The following is a 25,574-nucleotide window of genomic DNA, read 5'->3' on the forward strand; positions in this document are numbered from 1 at the left end:
CGCATAGAAGAGCTCTATGTCTTCTCTATCGCATAGAAGAGCTCTATGTCTTCTCTGTCGCATAGAAGAGCTCTAGGTCTTTCGCTGTCGCATAGAAGAGCTCTTGGTCTTTCGCTGTCGCATAGAAGAGCTCTAGGTCTTTTCTGTCGCCTAGAAGAGCTCTAGGTCTTCTCTGTCGCCTAGAAGAGCTTTAGGTCTTTTCTGTCGCCTAGAAGAGCTCTGGGTCTTTTCTGTCGCATAGAAGAGCTCTAGGTCTTTCGCTGTCGCATAGAAGAGCTCTAGGTCTTTCGCTGTCGCATAGAAGAGCTCTAGGTCTTTTCTGTCGCCTAGAAGAGCTCTAGGTCTTCTCTGTCGCCTAGAAGAGCTTTAGGTCTTTTCTGTCGCCTAGAAGAGCTCTGGGTCTTTTCTGTCGCATAGAAGAGCTCTAGGTCTTTCGCTGTCGCATAGAAGAGCTCTAGGTCTTTCGCTGTCGCATAGAGGAGCTCTAGGTCTTTCGCTGTCGCATAGAAGAGCTCCAGGTCTTCTCTGTCGCATAGAAGAGCTCCAGGTCTTCTCTGTCGCATAGAAGATCTCCAGGTCTTCTCTGTCGCATAGAAGAGCTTCAGGTCTTCTCTGTCGCATAAAAGAGCTTTAGGTCTTCTCTGTCGCATAGAAGAGCTCCAGGTCTTCTCTGTCGCATAGGAGAGCTTTAGGTCTTCTCTGTCGCATAGAAGAGCTCCAGGTCTTCTCTGTCGCATAGAAGAGCTCCAGGTCTTCTCTGTCGCATAGAAGAGCTCTAGGTCTTCTCTGTCGCATAGAAGAGCTCTAGTTCTTCTTATAACTCTTTATAATATATTCGTTTATTAAAAATTTAATTTTGCATATATTGGCAACAGTCATTTAAGCAGTCTAGATGTTGCTTTTAGTTTAGGAGTCAATGCTGAGATATTGTCCTTAATACCCTCCTCTTTTGCCGCTGATGATGATGGTGATGAAGGAATTCGAAAGTGTTTAGCATAAAGCGTGTAATCTGAGCTGATTTAAAAACAGCATAAAATGTCATCGTGGCATTCCGAGGTGATGCCGTTGTTACAAAAAAAAAAAAAAAAAAAAAAATGGCAGGATCTGGCAAATTCATGACGACAGCATAAAAAGAACATTGCCAGCCAACCAACCAGCCAGTCAACATTGCTAGCATCATGAACATCAAACGTACATTTTGTTACATTTTGAAGACTTCTTGATTTTTCTCAAGAGTACTTTTACTGTTCTTTCTTTGTTGTTGCTTGCTTGCCAGCAATTTGACACAATATGCCTGGGTCTCGGGTCGTCATCTTGCTTGGCATTCTGTCTTTGAGAATTTTATTTCAACACCCTCAAGTACATAATTTAGTTGTAAATTTCAGGCAATGAAATTCTAAATTTCCACTTTACAACGCGACATTGGGTACTCTTTCGTTTGACAATGACAGTCACACACGCACACACACATATGCAAATGGTATGCGGATTGGATGTAGCGCATATAGAACAAGAGAATCAAGGGCACAATGGGACATGTTGTAAAATAATAAAATAACGAGATATGTGACGACAGTCGAAAGTTTGTAGTTGCAGTCGGTGAGAACTTTCATGTGACACCCTTTTGGATTTGCAGAAGTATTCTTCAAGTTGAAGGTTTTTGATTAGACCTTTGTGGACGTAGTGCATTTAAAGTGTCCATTTTAAATGGACTGAATAGGACCCAAGAAATATTTTATAGATCGTTGTCCTTCAGAGTGGTCTTCTACTAAAATGAGGATTTTTGGGATATGTGATCCTGTGAGAGGTCCTCACATAGGTTTTCCAAAAAAAAAAAAAAAAAATAGAAAATCGGTGGTAAGAAATATAGGCCTTGCGATTCTTTTGTTTTTTTTTTTTTTTTTTGGGGTTTAGCAACTTTAAAATGTTTCAGACAAAAATAGTCCTTCGGTATACAAACATGATAGTATATATTCTTAATCTCGGTTTGTATGTTTACTGTCTTTATTGCCGGTTCTATTAGGAATATTGGTTTTTTTTTTTTGTGAGACTACAGAAAAAGGAGTAAAACTCGAAATAATCAAATACATGGTGCTCTCCCTTTGGAGAATATTCGGCAATGATATGTAAATTTTATATATCCTTTAGTTTTTTTTTTCGGTTTTCATTTGAATCCTGACTGTGGCCTCTGCCTTCTGTCCTTGTGCCTTAAATTGTTTTCCTTTTTTTATGTTTTTTGTTCTTGTGTTTAGGGCCCATAAAAAGGAGAGTGACTAGCTAGATTTGTGTTTTGTTTGCTGGCTCTACCATTCTATTTCATGAGAGTATTTTATTACACTTTTATTAGGTCTATTCGTCGGATGCTTTGTGTGTGTGTGTTTGCGTTTACTGAGCAAGTGAATAAATAATTTAATAATCAAATAACTTCTTTTTCATCAGCACAATCCTTTTGAACTTTCCAGACAAAAATAAAGTCGAAATGTTTTTTTTTTTTGTTTTTCTCAATTCCGAAAAAGGTTTTTCCTATTTTCATTTGGACAATGTAATTTCCAAAGGGGACAAAAACAGTTTCATTGTGTTTTTGGGGAATTTTATATTAAAAAGTGTCTACACATCAGAACTTTTGCTCAACTTGTGTTATGTGAATTTTTTTATTCAGACTTAGAAATAAAGCTCTTGGAAAAATATCAAAACTTGCGGGAATGTTTTAGAAGATGTCTAATGTAATTTTATTAGAATTGAAAAGTAAAATAAGTAAGAATGCCGTATATCCGACCTTCTAACACCCTCCACCTTTTGGAACGAATTTAATAATTTTCAAAAAAATAAAATCCGTTAAAAATTCTGCTAAAATCTTTAAAATACCGAATGTACCATTATTACCATCATATTAGGTTCTATACGACGACGCGGGCCTGCTTAGGCAACTTTTGTCGTAAGCCAGTACAATATTCAAATGCGAAACTTTAAAAAAATCGGTGAATAATGTAGCTAAAATCATCAAAATACCGAATGTAGGAAGGTGCCATTATATGGGGGCTATACGAAGGCGTGGACATGCACAGACAATTTTCTGTCATAGGCTGTAGTATCTATTACGAACTTCAAATACTAAATTTAAAACATTTCCGGTGAATAATGTCGGGTAAATCACCATAATGCCGAAAATAGGGGGGTACCGTTATATGGGGGCTATACCAAAACGTGGACCTACATGGCCCGTTTCCTGCAGACATAATATACAGGTTGAGATGAAAAAACTACAACCAACTTCATACTGATGCCATTTCTAAGCCACTCGTCCGACTGCTGTTAAAATTATTCCAGTGACAGCTCATTATATTGTTTACAAGCGTACAAAAGCATTTTGGTGAGAATTTTCCAGAAAAAAAGTTATTCGTGATGGAATTCAAGCGTGATAGAGTGATTTCTCAATATTTGGCTGGAAAACCACAAGTGACTATCGTTAGAGCACTCCAGCATTTAAATGTGAATAAATATTTTGTGTCTCGTACCATCACTCGTTACCGTGATACTGTTAGCGTATCCCGACGTCAAGGAAGTGGACGGAAGAACGCAGCAACATTAGCAGAAATGGTACGAAAAGTTCGAAAGAAGCTCGAAACCCGCGTCGTAGTGGCCGAATAATGGTTTGTGAGCTGAACATATCGCAATATTCCATTCGGCAAATATTGAAAAATAAGCTCGGGGTAAAGCCATTGCAATTACAAAAAGTGCAAGAACTTACACCCCAACAGAAAGAAAATAGACTCGAAAGAGCTAAAGAGTTGCTCCGCTTGGCCGAAAGTGGTGTACTGCCGAATTTGTTATTCTCCGATGAGAAAACATTCGTTGTCCATCAGTTTGTAAACAAACAAAATGATCGTGTTTACCTGCCAAATAGGTCTGAAAATGTGTACCAAAATAAATATTAACGCGAAAATATTCTGAAGGGTATGTTAATGCTTTGGACACGCAAACATTTTGGCTGCAGACCTTGGACATTCCAACAGGACTCAGCACCATTGCACTCAACACGCGCCACCCAAGAATGGTTACAAAATGAGGTTTCTCGCTTCATTTCCAGGAAACAAGGACCACCAAAATCTCCGGAGACCAATTCGTTGCACTATTGTGTCCGGAGTATTTTGGAATGCAAGGTTGGCAAGGTTGCAGTTTTTATAATATGAAAGTATAGTACATTTTAGTACTTTTCATAGCCCTAAAATTCGAGGTTTTCCAAAACACTTTGCATCAATCCTGTATCTATCAGTGACTCTTATTTCAAATTCAAGCTCATTTCGCTTGTCCAATACAAAGCATTGTATATTTAGTACTCTTCGTACCCTTTTAGTAGGATTTTCCACAAACCCAGCCTTATCAAACGCCTACGCACCAAGATTTGCGAAATTTGAAGAGTGTGGCTTAAGCCGTTTCGTCTGGGTCCTAATTCTAAGTGAGTCAGTCAATAATATTACTTCTATTTTATATACATATATACATATTAATATAAAAATCTTGTATTTGGTAATCGGATTTTTTACTGAATACATACGACCTACTTACATAGAAACCCTATTGAAAGCCTTCTATCTCTTTAGTAAGTCTTCTACTACCTCCGAAAGATATTCTCTCTTACTGTGTCTTATAAACTTCTAACTTTATCTCTAGAATGCCATGCTTACCCATTTCCATTATCACTTACTCTACATTCTTATACGTCCAAGACTTCACTTCAATTCTCCTTTCTTTTTTTCTTGCAATTTTCCAAAAAAATATTTTCATTTCATTGACAGTCGACAAATATTTGGTCATTATAGTTTACTTGCTACCATTCTTCGTCCTCTCTCTCTGTCTCTCTTTTGCTTTGGCTTGGCAAAGATATTATTTGTTTACCTCATACTTTACTGCAACTTGATATTACAAGAGTATATTCGTCGTTCTCCGAGTCCTTCAGTGTGTACTTTGTGCACTGTTGTTGTTGTTGGTTGTATTTTTTTTTTTTTTTTTTGCTACTAAACATACCGCAAAACGTTCATTTGAATTCGAACGAAATGGAATTGTTGTTGCAAGCACAAGTATGCAGATGTACCAGAAATTTACATATTATTGGTAAAATGCAAATGAAGATAATTATTATTATTCTTTTGAGGATGCTACTGCATTTCTATGAGAGAGAGAGAGAGAGAGAGAGAGAGGTCGAATGAGCTTATAATGTGTATGACAACGCAGAGCACCATAAAAAATTGCGGGGAAAATCCATTATGGAAGTAGAGCTAAAAATAGGATACACGTGTAACGTCGTTTTGAATATTTACATTGCAACGTAACCTAAATACAGTGGGCAAATTCACCTCTCTTCCACGCTCCCTCATAATATACCCTACAAAGTATATATATTGTGGATCAGCGTAATATTCTAAGACGATCTAGCGAAGTCCGTTTGTCTGTTGTAATCACGCTGTCTTTCGAACGCATTGAGATAGAATGAAAAAATTTTGAATACATGCATAGTTAACCAGTAGGCAGGTTAAGTTCGTAAATGAGCCATGCCGGTCCACGTTTTCGTACAGCCCCCATATAACGGTACCTCCCGATATTCGGTATTTTCATGATTTTAGAGACACTATTTACGGGAATTATTTCAAATTTCATATTTAAAGTCCGTAATGGGTACTACAGCGTATGAGAAAAATGTTAATATGAAGGTCCACGTCTTCGTGTACCCCCATATAACGGTACCTCAGGATATTCGGTATTTTCACCGGAATCGTTTCAAAATTCGTATTGGAAGATCTTAATGGGTACTGCAACATTTAGCAAACAAATTTTTATGCAGGTCCACGTCTTTGTATAGCCCCCATATAACGGTACCTCCCAATAATCGGTATTTTCATGATTTTAGCGACATTATTCACCGGAATTGTAATAAATTTCGTATTTGAAGTTCGTAATGGGTACTACAGCCTATGACAAACATTTTCGTATGTAGGTTCACGTTTTCGTATATACCCCATCTGGCAACGCCATAACTTTTGACAGAGATGTTACATCGCTTAATGACATACCGCGTTTGAAGCGTCATTCCAAGCAGATTTTTACCATGAACCAATACACGCAACGCGAGCGCTCTGAAATAGTTGAAATTAACATTCAACAGAAAAAGTCAATTGTGGAAACTCAACGTGCTTTTAAAACATTAAAAAATGTGAGAAGTGCGCCTTCTAAGAACACCATTCAGCGTTTATACGAAAAATTTTCGACTGGTAAGGCTCTTTCTAATCCGAAGAGGCCATATAAAAGTCGACCAAGGCGATCGGCCGAGAATATCGCTGCCGTACGAGCCAGTGTTGAGAGGTCCCCAAGAACATCCCAAAAACGCCGTTCTCAGCAGTTGGGCATGGCTCGGTCCACTTTACAACGGATTATTCGCATTGATTTGCATTTGTTCCCGTACAAAATTCAATTGACGCAAAGAATGTTGCCTGCGGACAAGCCTCGTCGATTGGAATGGGCCCAAAGAGTCATGGGTCCGTCGAATATGGGCAACCCTGTATTCGAAGATATTAATGGGTACTACAAACTATGCTAAAAAAATGTGTAGGCAGGTTCACGTCTTCGTATGGCCCCCATATGACGGTATCTTCCGATAATCTGTATTTTCATGATTTTAGCGACATTATTCACCGGAATTTCGTATATAAAGTTCGTAATGGGTACTACAGCCTATGACAAAAAATTTCGTATGCAGGTTCACGTTTTCGTATATCCCCCATATATAGCGGTACCTCCCGATATTCGATATTTTAATATATTTTGGGACATTATTCACTGGAACTGTTTCAAATTTCATATTTGAATTTCGTAATGGGTACTACAGCCTTTGAAAAAAATATGTCGAAAGCAGGTCAGCGTCTTTGTATAGTCCCCATATAACAGTTTTCATTTAAGTTCAAAGTTCGACCCGACCGATCTTAGCTGCTTTTTTACTTGTTAATATAAGGGCCCTTTACATAATATTTGCTTTAAACATCTTCTGTCGAGAAGATTTCTATTCGCGAAAAAACTATTATACAGGGTTGCCCATATTCGACGGACCCATGGGCCCATTCCAATCGACGAGGCTTGTCCGCAGGCAACATTCTTTGCGTCAATTGAATTTTGTACGGGAACAAATGCAAATCAATGCGAATAATCCGTTGTAAAGTGGACCGAGCCATGCCCAACTGCTGAGAACGGCGTTTTTGGGATGTTCTTGGGGACCTCTCAACACTGGCTCGTACGGCAGCGATATTCTCGGCCGATCGCCTTGGTCGACTTTTATATGGCCTCTTCGGATAAGAAAGAGCCTTACCAGTCGAAAATTTTTCGTATAAACGCTGAATGGTGTTCTTAGAAGGCGCACTTCTCACATTTTTTAATGTTTTAAAAGCACGTTGAGTTTTCACAATTGACTTCTTCTGTTGAATGTAAATTTCAACTATTTCAGAGCGCTCGCGTGGCGTGTATTGGTTCATGGTAAAAATCTGCTTGGACTGACGGTTCAAACGCGGTATGTCATTAAGCGATGTGACATCTCTGTCAAAAGTTATGGCGTTGCCAGATGGGTCCGTCGAATATAGGCAACCCAGTACTAATATTCAGGCAACTTGATAGGAAAATATGGCATGACCCCCACAATAAATAAAATCAGGCATTTGATTTTGTAAGGGCTGTACCAAAAGCTGGTCCTATTTTTATATTTTTTTATAAATAGCGTTTCTAGGTAATAAGAAATCTAAATGTCAACATTTGACGAAATTAAATCGGAGTTATCGTTACAAGGTGACTCATACAAATAGTGTTCCGATATGACCTATATTCCAATGATGCGGGATATAATTCAAAGATCTCCAAGCTTTATCCAATAATTGCGAAAATATCTTAAACTTTAGATGTCCCTTTGTATGTGGTCAGAGCTAGCATTTGGGCAATGAATCCAGAACTCCTTTGGGGTTTTGATATAAGAACAAGTCCTACCGAGACTACCGAGCATTTTTCACAATCCAGACTGAAATAACTAGGATTTTTATTAATTTAAATTTCATATCAGTTGTTATGGTACATATTTAAGTGTAAAGAAATTCCAAAAATTTAAAGCATAAAGGGAACATTTTACTCGACTTGGATAAGTGTTAAATAAATAGCATAAAATTCACTTTTAATACAAAAATTTCGAATGTAATTTTCATAAATTGATATATGATTTATTCTGAGATTTATAGTCAAATTTTGCGTAAAATATTTCTTCTTTTGACACCTTTCACCTAAAACGTAATTTTATGAAACTTTCAGCCGTCAAATCGAGAAAAGTCCGAGGAAAAATTGACCGAAGAAAATATGGAATAATTTCAAGTTTTTGGGAACATTGATGCAAATATTTTTGGATTTTGATGCTAACATTTTGGAGTGGAAATAGAGTTTTCTTTTTTGTTAGTGACTTATAGAATTTTGTTTCCCTGACGCTATTATTCTACAATGATGCTTTGTTGAGGATTTTTGCACAAAATCACACAAAGTACGGTTGTAGCCCTAAAATGTGATGTTTAAATTGTATTGAATTGCTGAAGTTTAGTTAGGATTTGGGCTCTGGATGTCTTCCAGGATCTATAGAAGAATTCTACGACAAATCATTTTTTGAAATATTTTGACGTGCTACGATCCCTTTTAAGGGAGTTTTTTTTTGCCATATTTTAGAAAAAGCACCTAGAAGACCCCTTTATTGACTCTCTCGAGGGTTAACATTTTCGAACAAGCTATTCCTCGTATTTTTATCTGCAATATTGCCGAATACACTATGTACCTACAATGCACAGATATCGAAGAATCTTCAATCGAAAATTTCCAAAAAAAGTGAAAAAGGGGGGAACTAGCTCGGGGGCTAAAATTTTCGGCTAAAATATACCTTGTATTTTGATCTGCAATTTTGCCGAAGATATTTCAAGTGCACGAATTTAGAGCAATCTTAATCTAAAAATTTCCAATGTTGTGGAAGAGGGGAGAAACTTGCCCCTCTATGTTACTTACTGTGATGTAAACTTTCAAAACGCCGATCCACCTGCCTTCTTTTTTAGATCTACTTCTATAATCTGCTGGATTTTCCCCTTAATTGTAGAAAATTTTGAAATTTGTCGCACAGTGTAATTCTCATTTACAGGATATAGGATAAAGCTGAATATCTATAAAGAATATTCTCGTTTTCCTAGAGTATACCGATTTTAACAGACCTCCATGGATTGAAATCTTGGATTCATTATGAGGTCCTTAATTCTGCTATGTGAGGCTTATTGAGTTTCCGGATCTTTCAGTTCTTTATACGCCCCTAACTACAAATCCGCAATGAATTTTACTTTTTCGCCAAAAATGTTCTTGGTGATGTACTCAAAAGTGAATACAATAGTTTTTGGTTATTTTTCTGTCGATATGACAAATATAGCATTTCATTGAATTCATATTTGTATATTGTAGTAATATCCTTTCTAATATCAAATATATTTTTTTCTCTCTAATCGATTTCTTTATCCTTTTCTTGGGGAAATTTTGAAATATTTCGTTTATTGCATTTTTTGTAGGTTAACTTTCTTTACACTTGACTTCACACAATTTTTGTCCTGTTTTCCATTTTTTTCTGCATGGAAATGATGAAATGAATATGTCCTTTCGCCAGTACCGAACGTATCTCTTTACCAACTTTGTTGTTGTTGCTGTTGTTCTCGTTGTTTGGCTTTGTATGTTTTTTTTTTTTAACGTGAACATGCATTTTGTGCACCAGAATTATGGCCTCAAGTATTTTATGCATTATTTACATAAGTATATGTGGGTGTGTGGGTGGGGGTGGGGGTTTTGGTGTATGCATAGTACGTAAATATGACAAAAGTAGAATGAAAACCTCTTCAAACATCAAAGGCATCCTTGTTGTTATCCTTTTGTGTTCTTTGACTACTCTGCACAAACAAAGTTCTACTGGTTGCTTCCAAGCTTGCTCTGGCTGGCATTCCTGTGCAAGCGACTAAAGTCGAGTAGTGGAACTTTTGTACATTTCATAGTGGTGGTGGCAGAACACACTCTGTTGTTCCAGTCTGTCAGTCAGTCAGTCAGCCAGCCAGCCAGTGTTCTGTTGATTCGTTTGTTCATTTTCGCAGTGGTTTGAAATTCAAAAATGTATGACCCAAAAGAGGATATGAATTTTTATATTGCATGTTGAACATGACTAGCAACGTTGTTCCACTCCTCCGTCTGTCATACCGACTCATACATGATGCAGAAAATTATATTTTGATAACCATATACGTAGATAAAAATTATGTTCTTCATACATGTATGAAATCTTACAGATTTCGAAATGACAAGAGACTAATTTTCTGCAAACTAGATGTCATGATGAACGATGGAAATATTTAGATCCCAAACAAGATGAATTTTTGGTTCTACAGCATTTAAATGTGAATAAATCTTTTGTGTATCGTACCATCGTTACTTTGATACTGGTAGCGTAGCCCGACGTCGAGGAAGTGGACAGAAGAAAACAGCAACATCAGCAGAAATGATTGGAAAAGTAAAGATGCGACTTGATCGAACCCCGCGTCGCAATGGCCCAAAAATGACTCGTGAGCTGAACACATCGCAATATTCCACTCGCAAATATTAAAAAAAGATTTTGAGGTAAAGCCATTGAAATTCCGAAAAGTGCGAGAACTTGCACCGCAACAGAAAGAAAATAGACTCAAAAGAGCTAAAAAGTTGCTTCGCTTGGCCGAAAGTGGTGAACTGAATTTGGTTTTCTCCGATGAGAAAATATTCGTTGTCCAGCAGTTTGTAAACAAACTAAATGATCGTGTTTACTTGCCAAAGAGGTCAGCTGAAAATGTGCACCTTTGGTTGGCCACCAGAACTCAAGCGTCGACCATGGTGATTGTGCAAGCCGCTATAACAGCACATGGTCGCTCTCTGCTCATATTAATCGATCGTGGCATCAGAATAAATGCCGAATATTATCCCGAAAATATTCTGGAGGGTGTATTAAAGCCTTCCGCACGCAAACATTTTGGCCGCAGACCTTGGGCATTCCAACAGGACTCAGCACGCCCCACCCAAGAATGATTACAAAATGAGGTTCCTCGCTTCATTTCAAACGCGCAATGGCCACCAAAATCTCCGGATACCAATCCGTTGGACTATTGTTTATGGAGTGTTTTGGAAAGCAAGGTTGACACTAAACAAGTAAAAAAGCTGTAAGTTCGGCCGTGCCGAGCTTTTAATACCCTCCACCATTTGGCACAAATTTGGCAATTTCCAAAAAGGAAAAAAATAAAATCCGTTAAAAATTCTGTTAAAATCTTAAAAATACCGAATGCCTATACGACGACGTGGACCTGCATAGGCAACTTTTGACAAAAGGTATAACAATATTTAAATGCGAAACTTGAAGAAAAATCTGTTTATAATGTAGCTAAAATCATCAAAATACCGAACATAGGGGGTACTGTTATATGGGGGCTATACGAAGACGTGGACCTGCACAGACAATTTTCTAGCATGGGATGAAGTATCTATTACGAACTTCGGTACGGTATATGGTATGGTATATGGGGGCTATACGAAGACGTGGACCTACATGGCTCATTTTCTGTTTTATGCTGCACTATCTATTACGAACTTCAAATACCAAATTTGGAACGATTCCGTTATTTAATGTCGCTAAAATCATCCAAATACCGAATATCGGGGGGTACCGTTATATGGGGGCTATATGATAACTTGGACCTACATGGCCCATTTACGAACATAACCTTCCTACAGGCAAAATATACATGTGTGCAAAATTTTAGCCTTCTATCTCAATTTGTTCGAAAGATAGCGTGATTACAACAGACAGACAGACACACAGACAGACAGACGGATATGGCTAAATCGTCTTGGAATTTTACGCTGATCAAGAATATATATACTTTGTTGGGTCTGACATCAGTATTTCGAGGAGTTACAAATGGAATGACAAAATTAATATACCCTCCATAGTATGGTGGAGGGTATAAAAATACCAAAGTGTCGATCACCCCCAGCAAGTGCTGGGAATGGGCCAAATACCGCAGAGCAACATTCGGGCAGCGTGTGACGGTTTCATTGGCCGTTTGAAGGCCATAATTTGTGCCAAAGGTTACCAGTTCCAACAAATTTAAGCTTGTTCTAAAATTTGATGATATTTCCGACTTTATTTTGCCGACATTGCTTGCTTTAAAAAAAAATTGAAAAATTTTGACGTTTGATTTTGTTGCCGTTTTTTATCCCACCTTGTATATAATTTTAACTTCCATAAAACGCGAAATTATACACCAGAATACCGACTAAAACTTTCTGGCGTGTCATGATTGACCCATTTAATCAATTTTAAGGAATGTTTTCAAAGGGGTTTGGAATCTCCTTTCATATTTTTTTTACAGAAATCTTATTTAAAACTCACCTTTTAAAATCGAGTCAGCATCTGCAGAAAAGAAAAAAAATATGAATTATGAATATGAGTTAATACATATAAAAATATTATTTAAAAATAATAACCGTAAAAATAATTGATAATAATAGATCATCTATTAAAGGAAATTTTAACTGTAAAAAATGTAAATACGTTAATTAATTAGCGTATCTTAAATTGAAAACCATTCATCTGTACCTGTTTAATAATTATTTAATTTACCCGAATTACGAAGGAATTCCACCAATTCCATTTTCAAAATTTTCCGCTCGAAAAAGTTCCAACCATAGTTTTCTTTTTTTGGCATTGTTTTTATAATTTTTCTCAACGTAATTCCCATACTCACCGAAAGGAATCTCCTCTATCCGTTCATTTAACATTCTCTCTCATGGAGCAAAGTTTTGGCTGTATGTATATGTGTTTGTCATTGTTTTCTTCGTAAATCAGATTTCAGCAAACAAGAAAATTTAATTATAAAAAGCTTTTAAATGGAATTATGACATGATAAACCTGACCCAAATACTCGTACATGTGGAACAATTGCTGCTGATGTTCCTGCTGCGCTGCAGATGCAAACCATAGTGGTGGCTGCCGAACGACATGTGTGCTGGCAAATTTATTTTGGTTTTCATCACAACTTTGAAATCCATCACCATCATCAGTATCTGGGAAAAAATTTAAACAACCAAAACATTGTTTTTTTTTTTCTATTTTTTATTCAACCACTGAATTTGTTGGATGTCAATACTTAATGGAATATTTTACCATAGAAATCAGTTTTGGGAAAACTATGGTGTTTTCTACGTGCATATATACATGCATATAAAAATATATTCATAAAATTATAGATTACAATTAATTTAAAACATTTTGAAAAAGGTCGCAAAAAAACAAAGTACTTGTACTCATAAAAATTATAATATTGCAATGTAGGATTAATAAGAAGACTTCAGACTTATTAAAAAGTCAAAAATCGGTTATTTCAAGAAGGTTTCCAAAATCATAAATTTACGATACAAAGGAAAAACTAAAAATCAAGGGCCTAAAAATTTAAAAACATTCACGATTTTTGTCCACAAAAAAGGAGACTTAAAAAAACACGATTTTGTTTAAAAAAATTTAAGTCCTCAAGCTCTAAAGAAATCTAAAGAATGATTAAGCAAGAAGGTTTCAAAAATTGAAGGTTCCCAAAATCATTAAAAAAACAAAATCCAAAAATGTAAGATCACTTCGAAATCCACGATTTAAATCATTCGAAAAGGTTAAGGAGACTTTAAATATTCGATAATTGAGGTTATAAATTCTTAAAGACCTTCTCTTAACAAGATAACTTTCTTAAATACATTAAAAACTCAATATTTAAATTTTATAGGATAGTAAAAAAAGACAGTTAAGACCTAAACGACGGCATTAAAAACCCCTAATAGAGGTCTAAGGAACCAGAAAAAGTCCACCCACGACAGCTTTAAAAAGTCCTTAATGAGGTCTTAGGAATCGGAAAAGTCCACCTATTTGTAATGCTTACAAAATTAAAACAAAAATCCATCATTTTGTATAAAAAATTGTCTCTACTTTAAGATGTGACCAATAGTCCCTGATTTAATTCCTTCGAAAAGGTCTCAAGAGTATATATAGAATAGGAATATAAAGAATAGGTTAAGCAACAAGCTTTTAAAAACCTCTTTAATATATCCACATTTTAGGCTCCACAAGTAGCCTTATTATTTTTTATACCTCCAGAATTTTTCGTCAAGAGAAAGCTCTTCAAGAGGGCATCAAAATGTAAAAACAAAACGATTCAAATGCGTCAAGAAAAGAAAAGTGTAAGAAAAATCCATGATTTTGGCCTCTACAGGAATGACCTTTCGGAAGATTTCGAAAACTCTTTAAGAAACTATACACTGTTTGAAAACTCCACAATAAGGTTTTATGTTCCCAGGTTTTAAAAAGATCACAATTTATAACCTTCAAAAATGCTTCAACATTCCACGAATATATGTCTCAAGAAGGTCCTTTAGGATTTAAGCCAATCAAGAATTCTTCCAAAGGTCCTTTTAAAGTCCACCGGGTGCGCTCTTCAAAAATGCGATCTAAAAATTTACGGTTTTGTTCCTTGCAGAAGACTTCAAAAGGTTTTTCAAAGTGCCAAAGATTTTGCTCCACAGAAAGATGGTTAAAAATCCACTTTATGGTCTCTTAACGAAGACTTCTTCGAGGAGGCTTAAAAAGATCGTAAAAAATCCTCGACGTGGGTTCCTTAATAAGAAGAGGTCTTAAAACATACACGATTTTGATTCTTCCAGCTTAAGAAGAACTTTAAAAAATCCACGATTTGGGCTCTTCAATAAGGCTTATGAAGAGGTCATAAAAAATACACGATTTAGGTAAGAAGGATGTGGGTTCTTCAATAAAGCTTAAGAAGAGGTATTAAAAAAATACACGATTTCGGTTCTTTCAGCTTAAGAAGAACTTTAAGAAATCCACGATAAGGCGTCTTCAGGAAGGCTAAAGAAGTTATTTAAAATATCCACGATGTGGGGTTTCCAATATGGCTAAAGAAGTTCTTTAAAAAATCCACGATTGTAATCCTGGCAGAAGGTTTTAGGAGGTCTTAAAAAAACCACGATTGCGATCCTGGCAGAAGGTTTTAAGAGGTCTTAACAAATCCACAATTTTGGTCCTTTCCTCTTAAGAAGGTTTTCGAAAAATCCGTTATGTGGGTTCTTCAAGAAAGATTATGAAGATCATGAAAAATCCACGATCGTGATCCTGGCAGAAGGATATAGGAGTTCTTAAAAAGCGGAAAATTTTGTTTTTAAAAAAACTTTAAGAAGTCTTTGAAAAATCCGTGATTTTGGCAGAAGGCTTTATGCGGTCTTTAAAAAAATTACTTATATTTAAAAATGGATTCTAGTTTTTTTTAAAAATACTTGAAATACAGGTCTTTCAAAATTCAGGTTTTGTTTTTTTTTTTTTTTTTCAAAAATTCAGAAGATGTTTCAAAATCTACGATGTTAGTTCGAATAAAAGGACTTAAAGAAATCCAAGATTTTGTTCGTGGAATAAGTTCTATAAAGAACTAAATTAAAACTAAATAAGTAAAAACCATTAACTTCGGCCGGGCCAAACTTTTACTACCCTCCACCTTAGGGTAAGGGAAACATAAGAACCCATTTTGACCCACAAATAATAATTTTTAGACATATTCATGGCAAAATCTGCCGAAAATCATCAAAACACCGAATATCGGGAAATACGGCTATATGGGGCTATACAAAAACGTGGATCTATACATACAATGTTTTGCCAAAGGAGCTAGAATCCATTAGGACCCATAAATACCAATTTTTAGACAAAACCGCGAATAAATTTGTCAAAAACCATCAAAATGCCGAACATCGGGAGGTACCGTTATATGGGGGCTAGTACTTATTATGACCTACAAATACCAATTTTCCGACAAATGCGTGAAAAAATGTGCCAAAAATCATCAAAATACCTAATATCGGGGAGTACCGTAATATGGGGACTGTACCAAAACGTGAACCTATACATACAATGCTTCGCCACACGAACTAGGACCCATTATGACAAATACAAATACTAATTTTCAGACAAATCCATGAAAAAATGTGGCAAAAATCATGAAAATACCGAATAGCGTGAGGTACCATTGTATGGGGACAATACCAAAACGTGGACCGATATATCTCATTTTTAATGAACCAACCAACCATCCTAGACACAATACAAATTGCTCTACGTCAAATAATGTGGCTCTACGTCAAATAATGTGGACTTTATCGTGATTTCAACAGACAGACGGACATAGTTAAATCGACGTAGAATTTTATGCTGATTATGAATATATATGCTTCAATAACGCTTCAGATGGTCTTTAGAAATTAATGATTTATGTCCTTTAAGAAGGCTTTAGGTCAGGAGTCCTTCGAAAATCTACCAAATAGGTCCTTTCAAGAGGTCTTTCAAAATTCACCAAATGGGTCCTATAAAGAAATCTTCAAAATATCGGAAAAACCACATTTGATATTATTCAAAATGTCCTTAAACATTCTACAATTTATGCTCTAGAGGAACTGTTTAAAGAACATTAAAATTAAGGTCTTTCAAGTACATTTAAGAAAGAATTAAACAAATGGGCACTGAAGAAGACTTCAATTGGACTTTAAATAGGTGAGCGTTTTGTGTCCTTGCGGAAAGATTTAAATCTACGATTTATTTTTTTAGTCCCTCTTTAGTGAATGCAAATGAAAGCAAATTTTCTGCAGAAAGTCATCAAAAAATCTACAAATATAGAGATTTCAAGGAGTCTTCAAAAATTGAATATTTATGTCCTTCCGGGGAATACAAATGATTTTTTCAGTTTTTAAAAACATTAAAGAATAAGTTTATTAAATAATACCTCAAAAATGTGTCCTGATCTTTCAAGGAAGCAATAATAATTTCCAAAAATATCCACCATTAAGGTTCTTCAACAAGGCATCAAAAAGGCTTTGAAATCTGTTAGTTAGGTCCTGAGTTTAAAATTCCAAAATAGATCCGTTCCAGAATATTTGAAAGAGAATTAGGGAAATATGCAAACATTTGTAAGAAAGTCATTGAAGAGTCCACAAAGAGATCCTTCAAAAATGTCTTAAAGAAATTTTAATGTGCATTGCTTTAACAACTTAACTTCTTCTCGTGCCAAGAGTTGTGGCTATTAGAACTGGTCGATTTAAAAAAAAATGTGAGTTTGCTTGGCAAACGCATGAACACATCTACGAGGTATTTCAAGGAGGCATCAATAACTCCCAAAAAATCTAGCATTTAGAATCCTTAACAAAACGTCAAAACCCTTCAAAATATGCGAGTAAGTACCTGAATTTAAAATTCCGATATTGGGGCCTTGCCGAAGATTTGAAAGATAATTGAGGAAATATGCATATATTTTTAGGAATCCTTGATATGAGATCCTTCAAAAATGTCTAAAAGGATTTTTAATGTGTTTCGTTTTATAACTTAACTTCTGCTCATGACAAAGATTGTGGCCTTTCGATGTGGTCGATTTCAATATCTTTCCCCATTTAAAAAAAAACCCACATCCTAACTTCTTTAATTTTATTACAAACACTTAAAATGAGAACAAAATGCCATTTATGATTTAAACTCCTTGTCATTAATTAAAACAGGAAACTATTACAAAAATAATTGTGTTATCACTAAAACTCATAAAACGTTTATATCTAACAAGTATATGTGTGTATCTGAGCGCATTCGCGTAATTACAAAAGCAATTTAAAGCTAATTAGTTGTAATATCGTTACCAGTAAATACAGGCAAATACACACACACATAAACAGGGAAACGGACATAGAAGGCATATGTCTAAGTCGTCGTATAGGCGGGGGAAAATGACAATACACCCCCACAAAAACCATCATAGCGTTACGTTAACTACAACCGCACACACACACCCCAGAAACTTTACTTCCTTCAGCTCCATTTCATGGGAACAGTAAAAATAATAAGAAGAACATTGCGAATTTTTCTTTCTCCTCCGTCCCAAACTATAAAATGATGACAATAAAATGTACCAAGGAGACCGTTCCTCGAAAAACGGCAAAGGAAGAACGACTGCTTTGTTCGCGACGATATGCCGTTGTACGAAACTCCATTTATGTTTTGTTAAAGACAGCTTTTTGATTAGGTGGGTGGTGGCGGTGTTAGAGGTGATGTTGATGGTGGTGGTAGTAGTAGCAATACACTATCAAACCAATACCACCACAACTTAATTTTTTAATTAGACTTAATTAAGTGGAACGGGAAAGAATGAAAAACTGAGAAAAACAATGTTTTTCTCCACCCCCTTCCAAACCTTTTAGACGAAACGATTGTCGGTTGTTACAGCTACGTAAGCATATGCCCACAATTCCTGTAACAATGTATATTTTGCAAGGAAGAGTAACCACCCACCACCACACACAAACCCGTGAACTTCGTAGAATGAACTCGGTTACAATTAAAATTGGCCCAGAAATTATTAGAGAGGAAATAGTTATTATTTCTACTCGATTTAAGGTAAATTGACATGGAATAGTTCCAGACGAACAAGGAACAGCCACGCACACACACACATGCCAACGCCCACACTCATATCCATTTCAAGGTCCTACAAAGTAATGTAGGTTAATGTGGTTAATTGTTGCCATCATCTAATGTTATGACAAAATCAGACGTAGTCATCTGAGGTTCAAATGGCAAGGCAGGAATGACAGAAAACATAAACGTTCTGACTTTGTCGTTAAAAATGTACGGTTACATAAAAGATAAAAATAGAAGAACATTTCGCCGAACAGAAACCATTCAAAATTGGGTGGATATTTTTGGACATACATGTATACAATAGGTGCATATACACAAAAGGTATACATATAGGGTGAGATGTAAAAACTGCAACTAACTTCAGACTGCTGTCATTTCTAAACCACTCGTCCGACAGCTGTTAAAATTATTCCAGTGACAGCTCGTTATATTGTTTACAAGCGTACAAAAGCACTTCGGTGAGAATTTTCCAGAACAAAAGTTATTCGTGACGGAATTCAAGCGTGATTGTGTGATTTCTTTATTCTTGGTAGGAAAACCACAAGTGGCTATCGTTAGAGCACTCCAGCATTTAAATATGAATAAATCTTTTGTGTCTCGTACCATCGCTCGTTACGTAGCGTAGGCCGACGTCAAGGAAGTGGACAGAAGATAACAGCAACATCAGCAGAAATAGTTCGTAATTTAAAGAAGCGACTTGATCGAAACCCGCGTCGCAATGGCCGAAAAATGGCTCGTGAGCTGAACATATCGCAATATTCCATTCGGCAAATATTGAACAATGAGCTCGGGTAAAGCCATTGAAATGTCAAAAAGTGCAAGAACTTAAACCGCAACAGAATGAAAATAGACTCAAAAAAGCTAAAGAGTTGCTTCGCTTGGCCGAAAGTGGTTAACTGCCGAATTTGTTATTCTCCGATGAGAAAACATTTGTTGTCCAGCAGTTTGTAAACAAACAAAATGATCGTGTTTACTTGCCAAAGAGGTCACCTGAAAATGTGCACCTTCGGTTGGCCACCAGAACTCAAGTGCCGGCCATGGTGATGATGTGGCCCGCCATAACAGCCGATGCCCGTCTCCGCTTGTATTAATGGACCGTGGCATCGGAATATATGCCGAATATTATCTGGAAAATATTCTGCCTTGGGCACGCAAACATTCTGGCCGCAGACTAAGGACATTTCAACAGGACTCAACGCCATCGCTCTTAGCATGCGCCTCCCAAGAATGGTTACAAAATGAGGTTCCTCGCTTCAGCGCACAATCTCCGGATACCAATCCGTTGGACTTTTGTGTCTGAAGTATTTTGGAGGGCACGGTTGGTACCAAAAAAAGCCAAATTATCGATCACCTCAAGCAGGCGCTTCGCCGGGAATGGGCCAAAATATCGCAGAGCAACTTTCGGGCAGCGTATGACGGTTTCATTGGCCGTTTGAACGCCATAATTTGTGCCAAAGGTGACCAATTCCAACAAATCTAACTTATTCTAAAATTGTATGCTATTTCCAACATTTTTTGCTTTCATTCAATAAAATTAAAAAAAAATGTAAAAATTATGGCGTTTGACGTTGTTGCATTTTTTTTATCTGACCTGTATATATATTGTGGGGTGGGGAATGACAAACTCAATATACCCTCCATACTATGGTGGAGTAATTATCGTATAATAATTATTTTTAGACATATTCGTGGGAAAATGTGGCAAAAATCATCAAAATATCGAATATCGGGAGGTACCGCTATATAGGGCTATACAAAAGCGTGGACCCATACATACAATATTTCGCCGACCGAGGTAGAACTCATCGGTATTTTGATGATTTTGGACCGATATATCTCATTTTCAGTACCAACTATCCTAGACACAATAAAAATTATTCTGCTAAATTTTGACGCTATACGTCAAATAATGTGGGTTGTATCGTGATTTCAACAAACGGACAGACAGACAGCTTGACATCGTTAAATCGTGTTAGAACTTTATGCTGATTATGAATATATATACATTATGGGGTCTACGACGAATTTTTAGGGATGTTACAAACGTAATGACAAAGTTAATATACCTTCCTTCCCAAGGTGGAGGGTACAACAAGAAATAATATTGTTTTTGTGTGCCCAGATAAGATCGCAAGTTCAACCCGAGCATCTAAACAAAAAAAAAAAAAAAAAAAAAACTATGTGTGATGAAATCCACCCGAAAGAACTATTGATTTCTTGGGTCTGGGTTGAAGTTTGGTAAGTACTTTCCATGACATTTCCATGTTAAAAGAAGTTGTAAGGGTAGTGCATATTTTGTGCCTTCTGGGACTTTTTCCAGAAATACATGTTCTAACAAAATACAACCAATTAACTGAGACTTATTCTTTCGATATAAATAAAACCTCATCACATCAGTGAGGAATTCCTAAAAATCACTATACACATAAACCACCACATAACCTCAAAATATCATTTCCTCCTCCATCGTTTAACCATGCAACCTTCTACCTTTAAATTATGCTTATTAATATGGATTATTATTATTGCTGTTATTAACATCATTAACCATGTTGTTGTTGTTGTTCCTCTTGTTTGTTCAAAGCAATTGCCTCGACTGTGTGTGTGTGAGTGTGATAAGCAGAGTTCAGTGTCAGCAGTCGATCCTTCGTACGTTCGTTCGTTCGGCCTTACCTTTACTCCTTTTTCGAGTCAGAGGGCGTTGTGTGTAAAAGTGTCATATCGTGTACGGTTCATGAAACCTTTAATAAATATCTAATTAAACATATTGCACGTAGGCATATGCTTAAATATAATTATGTTGTGCGCACACACACACACATACACACCTACATATACTAATAATTCTAATAATGGAAAATACATTTTATGTTACGAACTAAGAAAATGAGAATGATTCTTAGTATGTTTACCTGGGTATTGAGATTGTTATTATAACTAGAGATGTTAATTAAGATATGAATATATAATGAGATCAATACAAATAAGTATTTTTGATATACAGCCGGAAAATATGGGTCACAGGAAGTGAATTTTGATTATTTCTTAAGGTAATCATTAAGAAATTAGTTGCACATATTAAGTCAGTTCACATAAGAGAGAGTCCTAATCGAATCTTAATTATTGGACAGAGAGAGTTGTCATTTGCAGAGTAGCCTCTGCAATATCTTCCGCCATTCAAAGTCCTCGAGAAAGTTGTTTATATACAAACGAGTCGGGGTATCTATCTAGAAAGTACTTTTACGTTATCTCCCATATTCCGACTATTTTTATACCCTACAACACTATGTGTTGGGGGTATTATAAGTTTGATTGGGCCAGAAATTATGTAACACCTCGAAATATTGGTTTCCCATCTTCCTAGCTCGCCGAGCTGAGTCGATCTAGCTATGTATGTCCGTCCGTCCGTCTGTCCATGTTAATTTATAATCACTCTACAGATCGCAATTATAATCCTATCTTTACGAAATTTAAAATGGAGGTGGGGTTAGGGTCAGAATAGAAGCCTATTTCTTTTGGAGATGATCGCCAAATGTTTAGGGGTTAAAATGGACCAAATACTGAAAAAATATCGGATTTTGCAGTAGCTATACAGGTCGCAATGCTTATATTTCAAGAATGGCTGGACCGATTTTGACAAATTTTGGCAATCTAGAATGACCTCATGGCATAAAAGGATAAAATCTAAAAAAATCGTAGAAAAATATGCCAATAATGATGTTAATATAGATTTTTTAGTATTTTGTGATATATTTTTATTTTTTCATATTTTTTTTTATCGCATGCGATTTTTTCAATTTGACTTATAATATTGAAGTGCATATTTTGTAATATTTTTTCACATAACAACACAGGTCGGAGATATTGTATACATATTGCAATTATCGTCCGATCCTCACGAAAAGGGTAGGGTTAGGCTCAGAATGACTAGGCCTATTGTTTTCCAAGATGTCCGCAATATATTTAGGGGTTAAAATTGACAAACAAAAATGTTCCTGATTTTGCAGCCGTTATAATACAAATAGAAACCAAAGGATGCAAAATCTCGCATGAAGTTAGAGTTTAGGACTCTAGGTAGAATGGACCACTACATTGTGTAAAAAATACCAGCATTACTTACAGGCGATATCCGACGATAGCCAAATATCGTTGACAAGAAAATCATATAGATGAGTCTAAGTATGGAGATTCAGAGGGGCTTCTTGCTTTTGGGGATGGTTCAAATGAACCAAAAACAGAAAAAAATTCCTGATACACAATTGAAGCCATTCGATATGCCTGGGAAGAGCGATAAAGACAGGGGAGAATTCTAGCATTTTTGCACAACAGCTAACAACACGACATAGTTTGTAAATATTGGGCAAATGTCCCTATTCAAAATGGTAAGGGTAATATCTGCGCAGTGCTCCGTGACATAGTTTCAAAAGCGAAATCTTCCAAAATGGATTAGGACATGAGGGCTTCTAATATGTTGTAGTGTTGTAGGGTATCACATGGTCGGCCCCGCACGACTATAGCCTTTGCTTACTTGTTTTAACAATATTCCTGATATTTTTAAGGGTTTTTAAGGTAAATTTGCCTTTATTTTAATACCCGTTGCCTTATGATTACATATGATATACAGTGTGAGATAAAAAACTGCAACAAAGTCAGACGCCATTATAACACGCTGCCCGAATGTTGATCTGCTGTATTTTGGCCCATTCCCGGCGTAGCGCTTGCTTGAGGTGATCGACACTTTGGTATTTTTTAGTGCCAACTTTGCTTTCCAAAATACTCCAGACACAATAGTCCAACGGATTGGTATCCGGAGATTTTACTTTGGCAAGTAAACACATTAATTTAGTTTGACAACGAATGTTTTCTAATTGGAGAAAACCAAATTCGGCAGTTCACCACTTTCGGCCAAGCGAAGCAACTCTTGTATAGTATATTTTCTTTCTGTTGTTGTGTAAGTTCTTGCACTTCGAGCTCATTTTTTAATACTTGCCGAATAAAATATTGCGATATGTTCAGCTCACGAGCCATTTTTTGGTTACTGTGACGCGGGTTTCGATCAAGTCGCTTCTTTACTTTTCGAACCATTTCTGCTGATGTTGCTGTTTTCTTCCGTCCACTTCCTCGACACCGGGCTACGCTACCAGTAGCACGGTAACGAGCGATGGTACGAGACACAAAGATTTCTTCACATTTAAATGCTAGAGTGCACAAACGTTAGCCACTTGAATTCCATCACGAATAACTTTTTTCCTGGAAAATTCTCACCAAAATGCTTTTGTACGCTTGTAAACTATATAATGAGCTGTCACTGGATTCAATTTTAACAGCTGTCGGATGAGTGGCTAAGAAATGACAGCAGTCTGAAGTTGGTTGCAGTTTTTTCATCTCACCCTGTAAATGGCTAAATTTTCTGCAAAAATTGAAAAATTAATCAAAATTCGCATCGAAATCTTAAATGGGCTTAATACTTTTATTTTGTTCTATTTGATTTTTTCTAGTTAGTTGTATAGGATTTTTAATGCATTATAAGAATATTGTCAATAAATGCCTTAAAATGATATTCTTCAAATAAATCCAATGATAGATATCAACACCGTACCTTTCAATGAACATTCTATATATTTTAATAATTTAATAATTGAATTTATGTTATACCAAAATTACATTTATTTTTAATAAATTTACATATTTTGTTGCACAAATTTTTACATATATATCATAGCATGTTTTTGCAATTAACAATGCATATAAGCCTTGGCCTACATTGTCATTAAAATGGTTATTACACACACACACACAACAAAAATGGACAACAAAAACACATCATCAATACACATATCAATACAATTATTGTGGACGATAATTAACACAGCGTGGTGATGATGATGATGTACCACAAAAAAAAAACTGGGGAGGACATACAAAATAGACTAACGAACATTGATTGTACAGTGTGTCCTCGTTAGGCTAAAGCTCCAAATTTGCGAAAAACAATTGCATAACTATTGTTTTTTGATACCTCTGTAGCTGTAAACTTGTGTGCGTGTGTGTGGGGAGGGGGGTCGGAATATATTTTCCGCACAGCAGATATCAAATGTTTTGCACAAAATATTGAAATTTAATTGGTATACGTACTCGATTAAATATGAAAAGGATTTGTTTTTATGTTACGACGACTGCTTCGAATTGCAATCAAGTGAGTTGCTTTTCTTTTTTTTGTAATTTTTTAAAGCTTTTCTTTGGGGGAAATTTAGTTTGTATTCCATTGCAATATTCTACTGCATGGAAAAAGTATTATTGATTTTTAGTTCTTTCTTTGTTTTTGTCTGATTACAGCTGTTTGTATTTTGTATAATTTGTTAACAATTTTCAGAACGTAGGTTTTTTGGCAATCGATTTTGAGATACCATTTTTATAAACTGAATAAAATTGAGAAAGAAAATATTAAAAATATTTTATGCGAAATCATAAACTCCATATTTATTTCTGGTTGAGAGAAATATTTAGTTGCAAAGTTTGTGGGTGAGGTACCAGAAGGGGTTCGTAGATAGATCTTACAATAGATCTTGTGTTAGCAAAAATGTTTGTATGTGTGAAATTTGAAGAGATTTGGATGCTTATTTCGTTTTCGTCGAGCCTTTTGTTTTTCAAATCATGAACCCTATGCTGGGGAGATACCAAAAGGAATGGTTGGATCTCTACCATCTTTATAACAAATCTTGTGTTGACGAAAATATTGAGATGTACCAAGTCTGATTGAAATCGGATGTTAATTTCGCGCTTTATGAACTTCATGGATATTCGAAATATTTGACCCTTTGTGGGGGAGGAACCAGAAGGGGAGTGGACCGATACATTCCATCTTCACAGCAGATCTTGTATTAGTAGGAATAAAGGGATGTGTGAAATATGAAGAGAAGCGGATGCTTATTTCGGATTTTATAATCTTTTTACCCTCTGGGTG

The 25,574-nt window shown here is 36.0% G+C and overlaps 2 protein-coding genes across 2 annotated transcripts in view; one reads left to right on the forward strand and one right to left on the reverse strand.

Moving 5' to 3' along the window:
- LOC101888435 (protein timeless homolog) overlaps nt 1-25,574 on the forward strand; it is a 697,464-nt gene that overhangs the window by 468,562 nt on the left and 203,328 nt on the right. The window lies entirely within an intron of this gene.
- Nucleotides 1-25,574, reverse strand: part of LOC101895143 (serine-rich adhesin for platelets) — a 198,794-nt gene that overhangs the window by 149,203 nt on the left and 24,017 nt on the right. Inside the window, exon 2 of the mRNA XM_059128020.1 lies at nt 12,500-12,520. The gene's annotated coding sequence lies outside the window, so the exon portion shown is untranslated. The remainder of the gene's footprint in view (nt 1-12,499; nt 12,521-25,574) is intronic.

The sequence above is a fragment of the Musca domestica genome, unplaced genomic scaffold, assembly GCF_030504385.1.
Source record: "Musca domestica strain aabys unplaced genomic scaffold, Musca_domestica.polishedcontigs.V.1.1 49, whole genome shotgun sequence".
Lineage (NCBI taxonomy): Eukaryota > Metazoa > Arthropoda > Insecta > Diptera > Muscidae > Musca > Musca domestica.